We start from the raw sequence: 13,088 nt of genomic DNA, 5'->3' as shown, positions 1-13,088 counted from the left end.
GACCTGAGGGGGGCAGCTAGGTGACTCAGTGGATAGAGCACCAGCCCTGGAGACAGGAGGACCTGATTTCAAATCCAGACTCAGACACATAACTAGTTGTGTCACTCAGGGCAAGTCACTTAATTGCCACACACACACAAACATACACACACAGATTAGACCTGAGTCCCTACTCTACTCGTGGGCTAGAAACCACATAACTCTGTTTCTGGAACTTATTCCTTGTTCCTTCCATAGATAGGACCTCTGTTCCCTTGAGACCACTCTTCTCTGCTTTGGAATTATGACCCAAGACTAGGAAATGAATGACAGAACTGCCTGTTATTGATACCCGTGCTAGTGCAGGGGATCCCTGGGATCTTTTTCTGCCCAGGTATTTCCTACCCTGATGTTCAGTTCCCTTACTATTCCTGGTCACTGGAATGTTCCCTGCTCTCTATTGCTGCTGCCATTACACTGTGCTCCTGGCCAGCCCAGACAATAACAAACTGAGGCAAATTAAAGTTATCTGCCTACAGTAACACAGCTACTAAGTATCTGAGGCTGGATTTGAACTTAAGTCTTTCTGACTTCAGGCCCAGTGCATTTGGCTGCCTAGAATATGGAGGGAGTTTGACTGGAGCCCTCGCCATGAAGCTGGTTGAATGCTCTCTGGTTACTTGCTAAAGAATGTGTGTAACTGGGTTTTATGTATTTGCTGATGGGCATGTATGAGTCTTTTGTGTTGTAAGAATTTCCTTTATGACAGCTAAGCCTCCTACTTTATCAGTAGTGGATAGAGTCCTGGCCCTGGAACCTGAAAGGCTTGAATTCAAATTCAGCCCCAGACACTTATTGGTGGTGTCACCCTGGACAAGTCATTTAACTTCTGTTTGCCTCAGGTATCTTATTTCTAAAATGAAGATAATAGCATCTATCTTTCAGGGTTGTTGTAAGGATTAAATGGGATAATAAATGTCTGTGTGGGTAGCTAGGTGGCACCATAGTGCACAGAGGGCTGGGCCTGGAGTCAGGAAGACTCATCTTCCTGAATTCAAATCAGACCTCAGACACTCACTAGCTGTGTGACCCTGGGCAAGTCATCTAACTCAGTTTGCCTCAGTTTCCTCACCTGTAAAACGAACTGGTGAAGGCAACGGCAAGCCACTCCAGTATCTTTGCCAAGAGAACCCTAAATGGGGTCACAAGGAACCAGATGCAAGTGAAACAAGTGAACAAAAACAAAATGTATATATAAGAGCACAATATATAATAATACATATATAATCAATTGCTTTACATGTACTATATAAATGTTATCTGTTAATAATAATAATAATAATAATAATATGTCTGATAGGTACTTTGTACATTGAGTATCTTTCTCAAAAGGATCCAGACACGGATCCTATCTAAGAGATGAGCCTAGACACGAATCATATCTAAGTTTTGTAACAGATCCCCTGACTCCCCACTCCCACCTCTGGGGTATAGTGTTATAAGAGTAGCCTGACTGCCCTTCTTTTAGGGGTCAGACTCCTTCAGCAATGAACCAGAGCCCTTTTTCTGGGAGACTTCCCCCCACCCCACCCTGAGTGTGGGTAACAATTAAAAAGCAAAAAACCTCTTGCATTTGGTGCATTTTCATGTGGTTTAGTTGCTTAGAATTCTCTACTCTGAAAACCTAGTTTCACATAGTAGAAAATGCAGAGTAACTTTAGATATTGCTGTTGTTCTGTCATTTCAGTTGTGTCTGACTCTTCAGGATTCCCTTTGGGCTTTCTTGGCAAAAATATTAGATTAGTCTGCCATTTCCTTTCCCAGCTCATTTCATAAATGCGGAAACTGAGGCAAATAGGGTTAAATGACTTCAGCTAGTAAGTATCTGAGGAAGGATTTGAATTTGGGCCTTCCTAACTCAAGGCCCAATGCTCTGTCCACTGTACCACCTAGCTGTAATATTTTTTTTAAAAACCCATACTTTGATTTAAAAAATCATTTTAAAAGAGCCTCATTTTAAAAAATAGAAGCCAAGTCACAAACACATAAGTAGGAATAGTAATGATAATAAGTATAATGATAGATTATATTTGTATAGCACTTTGTATACATCACCTCATTTGATTCTCATTACAATTCTGTGAGTTAGAGGATACTGGCAATATTATTATTCCCATTTTATAGATGAAGACACAGAGGCTCAGAGAAGTTAAATGACTTTGTTCTAGCTTACATAGCCAATAAGTGCCAGAGGTATGATGCTAAATTGAGCCTTTTAACTCCATTTCTTCTTTCTACTACACTATGCTGCTTGAAGGTTCACAACACATAGAGCATGGTGTTAGGCACTGCAGAAGCGTAAAGTGAAAACATGATACTTCGCTTCCATGTCTCTTTCTGATCTTTTTTCCTCCTGTGTCTTGTTTTCTCCAACCCTTTCATTTTACAGAGTAGTGAGAGAAGGTTTCATGAAAGACGTGGTGCTTGTGTCATATCTTTTTTTTTTTTTTGGTGAGGCAATTGGGGTTAAGTGACTTGTCTAGGGGTCACACAGTTAGTAAGTGTTATGTGCCTGAGGCTGGATTTGAACAGCTTGTGTCATAGCAGACAAGATTTGTAAAAGCCAGAGGGGAAGTGGGGAGGCATTCAATATGTAGGGAGAGGTGATAGAAAACAGATAAATTTTGAAGAATGGTAAGAGAGGTCTAGAACATAGGATGGAGTATGAAAAGAGGAGGTGAGGTATTGTTGTTGTGTATGTGTGTACATGCATCCACTTGTGCCAGATTCCTCACACAAACTAGGGTATCTCTGAGTAACTGGGGACAAATTGTGAGAACATCCCAAGAGTATTGGGGTCCTAGAGAAGAGGACAAGTGGGTAAGATCTAAAGATAAGATTTAAATTTTTTTCCTAGAATCTGTTGTCTTATTATTCTACCTGAAAACTTAGCAGCCACTATAGAATATGTAATGTACTATATCCATAACAGGATTTTAGCCAACTATGTGTGGGTGTAGGTCTTCTTTGCCAAGAAGAGATAAGGAAGGCTGTACCCATAAACATCCTGTTACATCTTTCTGATGCTATGTGGAAAATGTCAACAAAAAGCATATGTCAGAATTTCTCTCTAGTGTTGAAAGGATGATCCTCTAAGTTTTATTAGGAACTGAGAAAAGCTCTTAGTCTGGATATAGTTTATGTCCAAATAGCATTGTGTTTCCATGTTGTCATGTACTGTCTACCAATTGTCCTTCTTTTATTTTTACATTATATTCATTTCCAAATGTGTGTGTGTGTGTGTGTGTGTGTGTGTGTAGGGAGAGAGAGAGAGAAACTAACACATCAGCCAAGTTTGAAAGTATATCCAGCATTCAACAGCCATTTTCTCTTCTTTTCTTTGAGGCCAAGTTTGGTCTTTATAATTATACTATATTCCTTTTCTAAAAGCTGTTTCTATGTATTAGTGTGAATGCTCTGGTCAGATAATTCAATCTGAAATCTCTTTTTTGGGTAGTGTTTGGGGGGAGGGTCCAAACATGATTTCACTGTTATGGGAAATCTCTAGTGGAGAAACTCCTTCCATCCACAAATATTGTGAATCATTTGAAAAATATATTCTTTTTTTTCAGCCAAGACAAGGTTTATTAAAGATCCACCATATTAGCCAGACTCTTCTTTTAGTTTCATTTTTTTATTAGTATTTATTTATTTTTAGTTTTCAACATTCACTTCCACAAGATTTTGAGTTCCAAATTTTCTCCCCATCTTATCCCTCCCCCCACCCCAAGATGGCATGTATTCTGAATACCCCTTCCCCTAATCTGTCCTCCCTTCTATCACCCTCCCCTTCTCTTATCCCCTTCCCCTTCAATTTTCCTGTAGGGCAGGATAGATTTCTATACCCTATTTCCTATATATCTTATTTCCCAGTTGCATGTGAAAACAATTTTTTTTAACATTTGTTTTTAAAACTTTGGGTTCCAAATTTTCTCCCTTCCTCCCTCCCTACCCACCCTTATTGAGAAGGCAAGCAACTCAATACAGGTCATACATGTGTAGTCATGCAAAACATTTCCATAATAGTCATGATGTGAAAAACTAAGTATATTTCCCTTAATCCTATTCCACCCCCTATTTATTCTATCATATTCCAAGCCCTCTGGTTCTTTAATGTAGAAGCTGCTAAATCTTGTGTTATCCTGATCGTGTTTCCACAATACTTGAATTGTTTCTTTCTGGCTGCTTGCAATATTTTCACCTTGACCTGGGAACTCTGGAATTTGGCTACAATATTCCTAGAAGTTTTCCTTTGGGGATCTCTTTCAGGAGGTGATTGGTGGACTCTTTCCATTTCTATTTTGCCCTCTGATTCTAAAATATCAGGGCAGTTTTCCTCGATAATTTCTTGAAAGATGATGTCTAGGCTCTTTTTTTGATCATACCTTTCAGATAGTCCAATAATTTTTAAATTATCTCTCCTGGATCTATTTTCCAGGTCAGTTGTTTTTCCAAAGAGATGTTTCAATTGTCTTCTATTTTTTCATTCTTTTGAATTTGTTTTACAGTGTCTTGATTTCTCATAAAGTCACTAGCTTCCAATTGCTCCATTCTAATTTTTAAGGACGTATTTTCTTCAGTAAGCTTTTGGACTTCCTTTTCCATTTGGCCAATTTTGCTTTTTAAGGCATTCTTCTCCTCATTGGCCTTTTGGACCTCTTTTGCCATTTGGTCTAGTCTTTTTTAGGATGTTACTTTCTTCAGCATTTTTTTTGGATTTCCTTTAGCAAGCTGTTGACTCATTTTTCATGATTTTCTTGCATCACTCTCATTTCTCTTCCCAGTTTTTCCTCTACTTATCTTACTTGCTTCTCAAAATTCTTTTTGAGCTCTTCCATGGCCTGGAACCAATTCATATTTTTCTTGGAAGCTTTAGATTTAGGAAGTTGGACTTTGTTGTCTTCTTCTGGTTGTAGGTTTTGATCTTCTTTGTCACCAAAGAAAGATTCTATGGTCTGACTATTTTTTTTTTGGCGAGGTTTGCTCATGATCACAACCAATTACTTGAGTTATAAACTCTTTGTTAAGGTAGGGGTCTGCTTCCAGTGAAGAATGTCCTGTCCCGGACTTCTGCTTCCGGGAGCCAAGATGGTGGAGTAAGAAGGTAGTCGCTCTCACCCTCCCCTATCAACCTCTGAAAACCCAGAAAATATCACCCCAGAAAAAACCCTGGAACAGCTGAACCAGAAGAAAGACAGGGTGCATCAGTGCAGTAGCCCAGGTAGCTAGAGGGATTAATGGGAAAGGCCCCTCTTACCCTGGGGGAAGGGGAGCAGTACTGAACGGGAGTTGCCCAGCCAGCTAGTGGAAACACCCACTTTAGCACACCAGGAGGAAATTCTGGTGCCTCAGCAATGTACAGCGAACGGGTCTCCCAGTGCCTAAGCAAAAATAAGGGAAGCAGCACTACAAAGGGCCCCATGTGGATAAGCACCCTGCAGCATTCATCTGAAAGGAGCTGAAAAAAGCAACCTAGAGGTGCCAAAAAGTTCCAGCCTTGTTGATTCCAGCCCAACACCAGGTAAGCTGTCAGAACCCTACAGCCTCCAACTGCCAACCAGGAGGAGATCCCAAAGCCCAGGTGGTCAAGCAGGCAAACACCAACAGCTGGACCTCCGAGTGCCTCAGTGGGGAAACCGGTGGAAACCAGCTCAGAAAACCACCAGGTGCCTCGGCATTCTACAGCAAAGGAGTCTCCCAGTGCCTCAACAGAACTAAGGAAGGCAGCACTGCAAGGGGCTCCAGGCAGAGAAACACCTGACAGCACCCATCTAAAAGAAGCTAAACATAGCTAAAGGAAAGGAAAAGCAGGCAACCTAGATTTGCCTGAAAGTCGCAGCCTTGCTGATTCCAGTCCAACACTAGGTAAGCTGCCAGAACTCTACAGCCTCCAATTGCAAACATACAAGGCCCCAGCACACAAAGCCAGTGACCAAGACCTAGGCTCCCAACACAAGAAGCTTGGGTCAGTGCCCTCTGCTCCCCAGCAGGAGAGCTTAATCTCTTTAAAGGCCAGGGAATAAAGAAACAGCATGAGTAAAAAGAAACGTATGATAGATTCATATTATGAGAAGAGTGAAGATCAAGACAGAAATTCTGAAGAGAACAACATTGTCATCAAACCCACATCTGTAACATCAAAAGGGAATATGAACTGGTCGGAAGCCCAAAAAGCCTTCTTAGAAGAGCTCAAGAAGGATTTTAAAAGTCAAATGAGAGAGGTAGAGGAGTCCTTAAAAAGACAATTGGCCAACTGGAAAAAAAAGTACACTGAAGAAAACAAATCCCTTAAAAATACTATTGACCAATTGGAGAAGAAAGTACAAAATCTAACAGAAGAAAACAATATGTTAAAAATTAGAATTGAACAAATGGAAACTAATGACTCTATGAGAGAGCAAGAATCAGTCAAACAGAAACAAAAAAATGAAAAAATAGATGAAAATGTAAAATACCTCATGGGTAAAACAACTGACCTGGAAAATTGATCCAGGACAGACAATTTAAAAATTATAGGCCTACCTGAAAATCATGATGAAAAAAAGAGACTGGACAATATCTTTCAAGAAATCATAAAGGAAAACTGCCCTGAAGTCGTAGAAGCAGAAGGCAAAATAACTGTAGAAGGAATCCACCGCTCCCCACCTGAAAGAGAGCCCAAATTGAAAACACCAAGGAATATAATAGCTAAATTCCAAAATTACCAGATTAAAGAAAAATTGCTGCAAGCAGCCAGAAAGAAGCAATTTAAATATCATGGAACCACAGTCAGGATTACACAGGACCTTGCAGCCTCTACATTAAAAGACCATAGGGCATGGAACATGATATTCCGTAAGGCAAAGGATCTTGGAATGCAGCCAAGCATTAACTACCCAGTGAAAATGAGCGTGATTTTTCAGGGAAGGAGATGGATATTCAACTAAATAGGGGACTTCCAAACATTCCTGATAAGAAGACCAGAGCTCAACAAAAAATTTGATCTTCAAGTACAAGATTCAAGAGAGACATAAAAAGGTAAATGGGACAGAAAGATACGATATATTGTTAATAAGGGCAAAATATTTACATCCCTACAAGGGAAGATGACACTTGCAACTCTTGAGAACTGTACTGTTATTATACCATGTTAAAGGAGTATACATAAAGGGGGTGGATATAAGTTGACTTTGATGTAATGATAAAAAAAAATCTAATCAAGTGGGTTAAATGGATCCAAGTAAGTGGATTAGTCTGAGCTAAGAAAATGTACTGAGAAAGGAGGAGGCAGACAAGGGTAAATTACATTACAGGAAAAGACACAAAAACCTATTAGAGCAGAGGTAAAGAAGGGAGGGGGATGAGCACTGTTTGAACCTTACTTTCATCAGATTTGGCTCAAGAAGGGAATAACATAATCAGTTAAGTATAGAAATCTAACTTGCATTATAGGCAGTAGAAGGGAAAAAAGGAAAGAAAAGGGAGGGGGGATAAAAGGGAGGGAAGAAGCAGTAAGGGTAAAGGGGAAGAAAAGGGAAAGGGATAATAGAAAGGAGGTGGGATTGAAGGAGGTGGTGATCAAAAGCAAAACACTAATGAGGGGGGAAAGGAGAAAGGAGAAAGAAAAGCATAAATGGGGGGGACAGGGTGGAGAAAAAGACACAGATAGTAATCATAACTATGAATGTGAATGGGATGAACTCTCCCATAAAATGGAAGCATATAGCAGAGTGGATTAAAAATCACAATCCTACAATATGTTGTTTACAGGAAACTCATTTGAAAAAGAGTGAGACATACAGGGTAAAGATAAAAGGCTGGAGCAAAATATATTATGCTTCAGCTGAAGTAAAAAAAGCAGGGGTAGCAATCCTGATCTCAGACAAAGCAAAAGCAAAAATAGATCTTATCAAAAGAGAAAAGGAAGGAAACTACATCTTGCTAAAAGGCACCATAGACAATGAAGTAATATCATTATTAAGCATATATGCACCAAATGGTATAGCATCCATATTCTTAGAGGAGAAGTTCAGGGAGTTACAGGTAGAAATAGACAGCAAAACTATACTAGTGGGGGACCTCAACCTCCCCCTCTCTGAACTAGATAAATCTAACCACAAAATAAACAATAAAGAAGTTAAGGAGGTGAATAGAACATTAGAAAAGTTAGGTATGATAGACCTCTGGAGAAAACTTAATGGGGATAGAAAGGAACATACTTTTTTCTCACCGGTACATGGCACATACACAAAAATTGACCATGTACTAGGGCATAAAAACCTCACAGTTCAATGCAGAAAGGAAGAAATATTAAATGCATCCTTTGCAGATCATGATGCAATAAAAATTATATGTAATAAAGGGCCATGGAAATATAGACTAAAAAATAATTGGAAACTAAATAATCTAATCCTAAAAAATGATTGGGTCAAACAACAATTCATAGAAACAATCAATAATTTCATTCAAGAGAATGACAATAATGAGACAACATACCAAAACTTACAGGATGCAACAAAAGCAGTTCTTAGGGGAAGTTTTATATCTCTAAATGCTTACATAAATAAAATAGAAAGGAGGAAATAAATGAATTGGGCATACAACCAAAAAAACTGGAAAAAGAACAAATTAAAAATCCCCAATTAAACACCAAATTAGAAATATTGAAAACCAAAGGAAAAATTAAGAAAATTGAAATTAAGAAAACTATTGAACTAATAAACAAAACTAAGAGCTGGTTTTATGAAAAAACCAATAAAATAGATAAACCTTTGGTTAATCTAATTAAAAAAAGAAAGAAGAAAACCAAATTACTAGTATCAAGACTGAAAAGGGTGAAGCTACCACCAAGGAAGAGGAAATTAAAACAACAATTAGGAATTATTTTGCCCAACTATATGCCAACAAATTTGACAATCTTAGTGAAATGGATACATATTTACAAAAATAAAAATTGCCCAGATTAACAGGAGAAGAAGTAAAATACTTAAATAACCCCATCTCAGAAAAAGAAATTGAACAAGCCATTTATGAACTCCCTAGGAAAAAAATCTCTAGGGCCAGATGGATTTACATGCAAATTCTATGACACATTTAAAAAACAATTAATTTCAATACTATGTAGACTATTTGGTAAAATAGGTGAAGAAAGAATCTTACCAAATTCTTTTTATGATACAAATATGGTGCTGATACCTAAACCAGGAAGAGTCAAGACAAAGAAAATTATAGACCAATTTCTCTAATGAATATAGATGCAATAATTTTAAACAAAATATTAGCAAATAGATTGCAGCAACTTATCACAAGAATAATACACTATGACCAGGTAGGATTTATACCAGGAATGCAGGGGTGGTTCAATATAAGGAAAACTATCAGCATAATTCATCATATCAACACCAAAACTAACAGAAACCACATGATCATCTCAACAGATGCAGAAAAAGCTTTTGACAAAATACAACACCCATTCCTATTAAAAACACTAGAGAGCATAGGTATAAATGGAGTCCTCCTTAAAATAATAAATAGCATCTATTTAAAACCTTCAGCAAGAATAATATGTAATGGGGACAAGCTCGAAGCATTTCCAATAAGACCGGAGGTGAAACAAGGATGTCCATTATCACTACTATTATTCAACATCGTACTGGAAACATTAGCTTTAGCAATAAGAGAAGAAAAAGACATTGAAGGTATTAGAATAGGCAAAGAAGAAACAAAGCTCTCACTCTTTGCAGATGACATGATGTTATACTTAGAGAATCCCAGAGAATCAAGTAAAAAACTACTTGAAATAATAAACAACTTTAGCAAAGTTGCAGGTTATAAAATAAACCCACATAAATCATCAGCATTTCTATATATTACCAACAAAGCCCAACAGCAAGAGATAGAAAGAGAAATTCCATTTAAACTTACCATAGACATTATAAAATATATAGGAGTCTATCTCCCGAAACAAACCCAGGAACTCTATGAACACAATTACAAAACACTTTTCACGCAAATGAAGTCAGATCTAAATAATTGGAAAAACATCGGTTGCTCATGGGTAGGCCGAGCTAATATAATAAAAATGACAATTCTACCTCAGCTAATTTACTTATTCAGTGCCATACTAATCAAACTACCAAAAATTATTTTATAGAGTTAGAAAAAATGATAACAAGATTCATCTGGAAGAACAAAAGTTCCATAATATTAAGAGAACTAATGAAAAGAAATGCAGGGGAAGGTGGCCTAGCCATTCCAGATCTTAAATTGTATTATAGCAGCAATCATCAAAACTACTTTGTACTGGCTAAGAAATAGAGTGGTGGATCAGTGGAATAGGCTAAATATGCAAGACACAGTAGTCAATGACTATAGTAATTTATTATTTGATAAATCCAAAGACCCCAGCTTCTGGGATAAGAACCCACTCTTTGAAAAAAACTGCTGGGAAAACTGGAAAAGAATATGGCAGAAACTAGGCATAGACCAAAATCTCACACCATATACCAAAATAAAGTCAAAATGGGTACATGATTTAGCTATAAAGGCTGATACTATAAGCAAACTAGGAGAGCAAGGAATAGTTTGCCTGTCAGATCTATGGAGAACAGAAGAATTCATGACTAAACAGGAGATAAAGAACATTACAAAAAGCAAAACAGATGATTTTGATTACATTAAATTGAAAAGTTTTTGCACAAACAAAACCAGTGCAACTAAGATTAGAAGGAAGGTAGAAAATTGGGAAAGAATTTTTACAACCAGTCTCTCCAATAAGGGCCTCATTTCTAAAATATAAAGAGAATTAAGTCAAATTTATAAGAACACTAGTCTTTCCCCAATTGATAAATGGTCAAAGGATATGAACAGACAGTTCTCAGATGAAGAAATTAAAGCCATCTATAGTCATATGAAAAAATGCTCTAAATCACTATTGATTAGAGAAATGCAAATCAAAACAACTCTGAGGTACCACATCATACCTATCAGATTGGCCAACATGACAAAACAGGAAAATGATAAATAAATGTTGGAGAAGATGTGGGAAAATTGGAACACTAATGCATTGTTGGTGGAGTTGTGAAATGATCCAACCATTTTGGAGAGCAATTTGGAACTATGCCCAAAGGGCTACAAAAATATTCATAGCAGCTCTTTTTGTGGTGGCAAAGAATTGGAAATTGAGAGGATGCCCATCAATTGGGGAATGACTGAACAAGTTGTGGTATATGAATATGATGGAATACTATTGTGCTATAAGAAATGATGAACAAGTTGACTTCAGAAAAACCTGGAAAGACTTGTATGGTCTGATGCTGAGTGAAGTGAGCAGAACCAAGAGAATGTTGTACACAATAACAGCCACATTGTGTGATGATTAATATTGATAAACTTAACCCTTCCTGGCAATACAAGGATCTAAGACATCTCCAAAGCCTTGTGATGGAAAATGCTATCTGCGTCCAAAAAAAGAACGATGGAAGTTGAGTTGCTATTTTTTTTTTTGCTCTTCTGTTGAGTTTTGTTTCCTTTTTCTGATGGTTCCTTCTATTGGTTTTAATTTTTACTTACAACATCACTAATGTGAAAATATGTTTAATATGATTGTAAATGTATAGCCTATATCAGATTGTGTGCCGTCTTGGGGAGGGTGGTGGGGAGGAAGGCAGAGAAAAATTTTAAACTCAAAAGTATATGAAGGTGATTATTGATAAATCAAAATAAATTTTAAAAAAAAGAATGTACTGTCCCAAGCTTCGGGGGTTTTGTGTAGCTGTTTTCAGAGATACTTCTAGGGACCTGTAAATTTTTAGTTCTTCCAAGGTGGTATGATCAAGGGCAAGGTGTTTATTCCTTTCCTGGCCTGTGCTCTGTTCTATAAGTGACCACAAGCACTCTTTTCTGCCTTGGAACTGTGAGGAGGATTTCCTGTCCACCACCACAAGCTCACCACGTCAGCACTTCTCCTTGCCCCAGGACTGCCACCCAGAACTGTGACCCAGATCCCAGTACAGGCAAAGCAAGAGAATCCTGCCTCAGCATCAGCAGAGAGATCCCTGCAATCCTCCTCTGATCAGCCACTCGATTCCCCCTCAGTCTGTGGACCAGAAGCTCAGGAAACAGCTGCTGCCCCAGGTCCATGCGCAAGGACCCCGATGGGACCTAGCTTCTCTCTCACTCCAGTTACAGATTTTTCCTACAGACCTTCTAAGCTGTCTTTGTCAATCATGGGTTGAGAAGTCTGGAAACCACCACAGCTGCCTGGGATTCAATCCTCTGAGGCCTGCTCCAGGTTCGCTGAGGCCTGGTTTGCCTGCGTGCCCATGCCAAACTGCATTTCTCTCCCTGCTTGGCGCGATATACCTTTCCCATCAACCATCCAGGTTGTTTTGGCCTGGAAATTTGTTTCACTGTCTTTTTGTAGGTTCTGCTGTTCTAGAATTTGTTTAGAGCCATTTTTTACAGGTATGTGGAAGGGTTTGGGGGAGAGCTCAAGCAAGTTACTGCTTTTACTCCACCATCTTTGAAAAATATATTCCTAATATATTTTTAATAATTAATTTTTAAAGAATTATTTGGGGCCTCTGAGAGTTTAAATGACTTGGCTTATATGCATGAAAGATAACATTTGAACCCTAGAGTCTTTCTGACTCCAAGGCCAGCTCTCTATCTACTACACCAATGGTTCTCAAACTTTTGGCCTCAGGACTGACCCCTTTATACTCCTAAAAATTATTGAAGATCTCAAAAATCTCTTGTTTGTGTGGGTTATAGCTGCTGATATTAACATATTAGGATGAAAAACTGATTTTTAAAATATTTACTTATTACTTCATTTAAAATAATAATAATAATAAGCCCATTATATGTTAACATAAATAACATTTTAAATGAACAAAATAACTATTTTCCAAAATAAGAAAAATTAGTGAGGAGTGGCATTGTCACACATTTTTGCAAATCTCTTTAATGCCTGGCTTAATAGAAGACAGTTGGATTCTCCTATCTTTTCCTGAATTCAATCTGTTGCTATGTGTTGCTTTTATTGAAGCATATGCAGAAAATCTAGC

The sequence above is a fragment of the Vombatus ursinus genome, unplaced genomic scaffold, assembly GCF_900497805.2.
Source record: "Vombatus ursinus unplaced genomic scaffold, bare-nosed wombat genome assembly UNPS02014832.1, whole genome shotgun sequence".
Taxonomy (NCBI): domain Eukaryota; kingdom Metazoa; phylum Chordata; class Mammalia; order Diprotodontia; family Vombatidae; genus Vombatus; species Vombatus ursinus.
This window is presented reverse-complemented; position numbering follows the sequence as displayed.